A 6,112-nucleotide genomic window follows, 5' to 3' on the forward strand; every position below is an offset into this window, starting at 1 on the left:
CTGGGCACCGGAGACTCGTCCGGGGAGAGGGGGCGCTGGGTAACGGGGAGCTCGGAAAACCGGGAAAAACGGGCATGGGGAACCCGCTATCATCGGAAATGAGGGAAGCAGGGAGCCGAGAATGTCAGGAGGAACTGGGAGTGAGGGATCCGGGAGTACAGGACATGGGGGTAAGGGAAGAACTGGGAATGGGAGTCCTCGGGAGCATTGGGGACGAGGAGTCGGGAGCACCAGGCACAGAGGTCCTGGAAGGAACCTGTCGGGAGTGGGGGAGGTGGGAAGACCTGTTTGCAGAAGAGCGGGAACACAGGGCACGGGGGTACAGGGAGCACGGGGATTTGAGACCGAGCGGGAACGATGGTCATGGAGGCAGCGGGAATGGGGGAGCTGGTAACAGCCTGAGTTATAGGGATGCCAGGAGAATCGGGCATGGGGTCACCCGGAGCAGCGGACAAAGAGGGAACTGAGCATCCCCTCAAACGTGGCTGGGCATCCAGTGGGGAACCGGCCTAGGCTGGGGCACAGGGCGCGACTGGGCATAGGGTGGGAATCGGGCGTGGACACTTGGAACAAGGTTTGCCCTACATCACAGGGGACAGAACACTCATTCCCCAGTGCTACAACATTGCCCAAACCCTGCTCCAGCCTCCCGGCCTCCTCTAAGCCCTGTTCTCCCCGGGACCCCACCAGTGCCAGGACCGGTGCCCAGCGCAGCCTCTGCGGGGTCGGAGCTGGCTGGCACTGACCCGTCCCCTCCAGGGTACAGAGGTTTTGGCGTCCCTCGCTCTGCAGTGTGCTGGGGAGTCAGCCCATCACCCGCTCCGGTGACCCCACCGTGCTTCATTTCCATGCCGTGGGCTGCGAGCTCGTCCTGACCGTTCGCCTACGCCGGCCGGGTTGTGCTTTACCTCGGGCTGGCTTTTCTCCATCTGTCAGAGATTTATCCTCCCTCGCAGAGACACTGAGAGATGCTTCGTCCAGCTCTCGGGCTGGAGCTGGTTGCTATCCGCTTTCGTTGCAGGAAGGAAGAGCAGTGTCCTGGCGCTGCGATCCGGGGGTTTCCCTGTCCCTGGACACTGCAGAGCTGCTCGGCTTTGCCGGGTGGTTCCACTGCTCCTCACACACCAACAGGGAAAGTCCCTTAAAAAACAATGATATCTTTAAGAGAAAAATTCCCCTTTCCCATTCTCAGCCTGTCCACCAGTATTTCCTCTGCTGTTTTTGGGTAGTGCTTATGCAGTAACTAAGATCCGTTCCAAACTAAACAATTCTCTGATCCGAAAATTTAAATAATGAACATCTTCTATGATCCTAATTAAATACACAGAGGGATCTTGGGGACACAGCTACGAGTTATTAGACTCCAGGTATGATGAGCTGTGCACAGTTCTCAGCCCCGGTGCCAGCATGGGGCCGTTTGCAGCTGTAGAGCAGATTCCCTACACCAAATGTCCTATTTTTTTTTTTTTTTCCCCCCGCAACGTCTCCCATCCCTCTCCCTTTCCCGAGTGTGGGCTGGAGCTCGAGGATGAGTTTGCAGCTGCTAGGAACGGCCTTCGCCAGCTCGCAGAGGTGGTGGATGCTTCCAAAATTTATCCCCACCAGGACACGTGCCTCTGATTCAACCAGAATGCTGCCTCCTCATCCGGGTTATCAGGGAATTGCTAGTCCAGGAGTAATTTTTCTGGCTAATTTTGAGTGGGTGAGAAAGCATTTGTGCTTCTCGGAGGAGAGGACAGTGTGTTTGTTTGCGCACAGGGCTTGTTCCCAGGACAAATTTCCTCTTGGCACAAAGGAAAAGGGGTTTTCCCCTCGAGTTTAGAGGAACACGCTTGCTTCCTGAAAATTTGCGCCACCTTAGGAAAACAGCTGCTGCTTTCAGCCTGAAGAAAATCCCCGAAATTCTTTGATTTTATGCTCATAAACACAATTTCCCCCCGGCTTTCTCCCTTTAAGGCAAGTCTCTGACTGCTATCCCGCCTCGATAACGCCGTGATTCCGCCCAGGCGGCTTCTGTGCGGGAGTGAAAGCGCCGTGTTCCAGCCACAAAACCTCCCGCTCCCGAGGAAACACTGTCCCTTTGTGCCATCGCACAATCCAGCAAACCTTGCGTTGCTGAGAGAGGTTGAACTTTTGAATATTCCCACTGAAAGCTTCTTTCTGCGGGAATCCGACCGCCCATGGGGACAACAAATGGGCGCATTGTGGGGATCCTGGGGGCCACTGACCATCGCGCTTCCCCCGCTCTCCGTCATGCTGCTCTGTGGCCGCTGCCAAAGTCATTTCGCTTCCCTGACCAGCCCCAGGGAGTTTTGTGTTTGGCTGTTTTGCCCTCCTTGATGTCCCGGTACTGCTGAAATACGCGCTGGAATTCGGCTTTCTGCAGGCACGGTGTGCTCAGATTGCAAACATCCCGTGGATATTTGGAGCGGGAGGGGAGCGTCGGGAATGTCCCCTCATCGCCCTGGGACCGGGGTGTCCTCATCGCTGGGACCCTGCTTGCATCTCATCTTCCTCCTCCTCCTCCAGGCTTGCAGCCCTCGCCTGACCCCGGTGCATCTTCCCTCCTTCCCCATCCCCTCGCTGGGTACCGGGGAGCTCAGGTGCCGTGTGAGCTGTTCCCGTCCTGCCCGTCGCACCCAGGCTGGGACCGGGGCTTACGAACGGAGGATGGAGTGCAGTCACAGCATCCCTGGCAGGGAGGCCACCGAGGGCAGCCCGAGGATGGTGGGGAGCACAACGCCCTCTTTTTAGCCTTTCCCGTGTCGGGGAGTTTCTCCCACTGGATGGCGGCATTAGAGCAAAGAAATCTCTCCGGGAGAGGGGACCTCCACTGGAGAGACTTTATCCTCCTGGTTTTCTGGCTCCCGAGAGGTCTGTGCTCGGGCTGAGGATGTGTGGGTTCAGCACGCTCCTGTTTGCACCGTTCCTGCTACTGATGCTTAGCTCTCTGCCCTGTTCTGTTCTCCATGGTCCCTCCCAGCACCCCAAAACAGGGTGCCATGGAACATCTTTCCCTGTGGGTGCAGAAGGACCTGCTGGGGGCTCAGCTGGGACACTCTGAGCCACGACCAAGAGCAAAGCAGACCCAGGGGGCAAGGAAAAGAGATGTCAGCCCTCATGGTACACCAGAATCACAGCTTCTTAGCAAGGCACATCCCTTATTAGCCCAAAGTCCTCCATGTTCCAATTGCTGGGGTGCAGAGACCCTCCATGTCAAAGTCACACCCAAAAATGGCCCATTTTTGCATGGAAAAAGATTTGGGCCCAAGTATTCCATAGTGGTTGAAGAGGAGGGTCCAAAGCTCCCAAGCACTGGAAAACAAAGCAAATCTGGCGACTTTTCCTTGCACCTCATGGTTTTAACCCCAAATATTTCAATCCACCTTTGGGTTTTCGTTGGGCAGAGGGGCCTGCGTGGTGCTGGGTGGGCAGGGAAGGTTCGTGCTGGTCTGCAGCCCCTTTGTAAATACAGTGCAGGGCAAGTGCTCTGAGGCTGTTTTCTGGCCAGGGGACATCTCAGCTTACAGGCTGCCAGCTGGGCTGGCATTGCTGTTGGCACATGGGCAACCACACATCACAGAATCACAAGAACCGCTGAGCTGGGAGGCACTCTCAGGGATCATCCAGTCCAACCCCTGTCCTGCACAGACACCCCAACAATCCCACCCTGTGCCTGAGGGTGTTGTCCAAACACTCCTGGAGCTCTGGCAGCCTCGGGGCCGTGTTCATTTCCTGGGGAGCCTGGGCAGTGCCCAGCACCCTCTGGGGGAAAAACCTTTTCCTGGTTTCAAACCTAACCCTTCCCTGACACAGCTTCATGTTGCTTTTGCTGAATTATTTTCCCTGCACTGTGAGGACAGTCCCATACAGCATCACAGGTGGGAGCTGTCCCACAATGCCAATAAGCAGGAACATTTTTAGTATCAGCCTGTGTTGCTTTTGCACTTGACCTTGGCAGCTTTATATTTTGTAGTATTTCCATAGGGAACAGGAGCTCAGCTACATGGACACTGTCCTTCTGACAAGAAATTTTTTCTGCTCTCCCTGATACAAACAGTAATGACCTTCTGTGACCAACACAAATCTTTCTGAGAACTCGGTGGCAGAAGCTCTAAGCCTGAAATAAATCAGGGTGTTCACTCAAACAGCACAGATGGAAGAACAGCAGCAATCAGGGTTTCAGTCCTACATTCCACCAGAACTTTGGTGAAATACTGCTCTGGACTGAACTGGTTTCCTCTGTGGCATTCTCAACAGAAACAGCTGCATCCAAACTACAAAATGGCCTGGAGAGAGTTGAGCCACAGAACTCTCAGGTGTAGCATGGGATTTTCCCTAGGACCTCCTGTGATGACCCAGTGATTTATCCTGGCTTAAAATACCATCTCCAGGATATTTTGTTCTTGGGAAGGTATTTCAGGGGTTGATCACCTGCAGGATGCAGAGCCTGTGGTGATTTTCCATTGGAATGCACCTGGTTGGGGCTCCCAGATACTTGATGCCCCTTTTCCTGCTCATTTCCAAGGGCTTCTCCCTTCTCTTTGTCTCACAGGCTGAATGAACCCTCAGCTGAGCTTGAGAAATCTGTGGCATATCTGGAAGCACCAGGATTCCACCTCATGGGTAACTTTTAAATCCTGGGCATTCTTAACCTGAAGCACTGTGGAAAGCCCAGTGCTGGGGACACTGGGGACTCTGGGGACTCTAGGGACACTGGGGAGGAAGGGGTGGGGTGATGGTGCTGCAGGTCATGGTGACTTGTCCCAGAGAGCACAGGATGATGCTGGAAAGGGTTGGGGCAACTGGTGGGAGATGGGTTTGATAAAGTAAGGGAGGAAACTGGGAATTTTCCAAGGTAGTCTGGAAAGGGAAAGGCAAAGAAATCAGAGGGTCAGTCCTGCTCTTTGGGAGTACAGGGTGAGAATCCATAGGAATGGGTTGCAGGACCCCACAACCACTGCTGGCCACGGACCTTATCCCATCTTCTTCAAAAAGCAAGGATTTGCAGCTTGGTGCAATCCCTGGGAGCTGGAGGGTGTGAGGTGAGGAAGACTCCCCCAGTTACACTGGCAGGGTTCCAACCCACGACCCCAAAGCAAGCTTTAAGATTTGCTAATCTCAAAATATTGTTGGCACTCAGAGCAGTGATTTACTGCGTGTTTTGCCACAGCAAGTACTTTCCAAAAGGCCATGCTAAGTTTACACTGAAGCTGCTGGGATCAGATAACTGGTCCTGGCAGCTCCCTCCTTGTCCCCCCCCCATCCCTCCTGGTTGCTGTGCTGGGGTGCAAAAGGACAGCACAGCTTCTCCTGCACCCCACAAGAAGAGCAGGCACAAGCAGCATTTAAAAAAGGACCAGCAAAGGTGTTTTTCCTTGTGCAGGTGGTGGGATGGGACTGGGTCATACCCCTGGCTTGCAGTAAGATGTGAACTTTTGGAGAGTCCTAATGCTTTACTTTGAAGTTGCTGTGCCAGGGACAGAAAAGAGCCATCCCTGGTGCCCAGCCTGGCCACGTCCACCTCCCCAAGGCTTTGAAGGTTGTGAAAATAAATCAGCTTCTCACCTTCAGCACCAGCCAGGGCAGGCAAAAGCCCTGCACGTCGCTTGGCATTCCTGTAACGTTTGAGCACCCCAAGAGATCCCAAGGGCTTTACAGGTGCTGGGCTGCAATGACACCTCCGGCCAGCACTGCCCAGTGGGATCCTGGGGCATTTCCAGCCTGCACAAAGGATGGGCTCCCTCAGTGTGTCAGCTGTGTCACAGAGCAAGGGGTGGGTCCCTGCATTCAGCTCACTGTGCCATGGAATCCCAGACTGGTTTGGGTGGGAAAGGACCTAGCCCAGGTTGCTCCAAGCCCTGTCCAACCTGGCCTTGGACACTGCCAGGGATGGGGCAGCCACAGCTGCTCTGGGCAACCTGGGCCAGGCCTCAGCACCCTCGCAGGGAACAATTCCTTCCCAATATCCCATCTAACCCTGCCTTCTGGCAGCAGGAAACCATTCCCTCTTGTCCTGTCAGACCCTTGTCCAAAGTCCCTCTCCAGCTCTGTTGGAGCTCCTTTAGGCTCTGGAAGGGGCTCTAGGGCTCTTCCCAGAGCCTTCACTTCT

The sequence above is a fragment of the Sturnus vulgaris genome, chromosome 29 (genome assembly GCF_052056855.1).
Source record: "Sturnus vulgaris isolate bStuVul1 chromosome 29, bStuVul1.hap1, whole genome shotgun sequence".
Classification (NCBI taxonomy): domain Eukaryota; kingdom Metazoa; phylum Chordata; class Aves; order Passeriformes; family Sturnidae; genus Sturnus; species Sturnus vulgaris.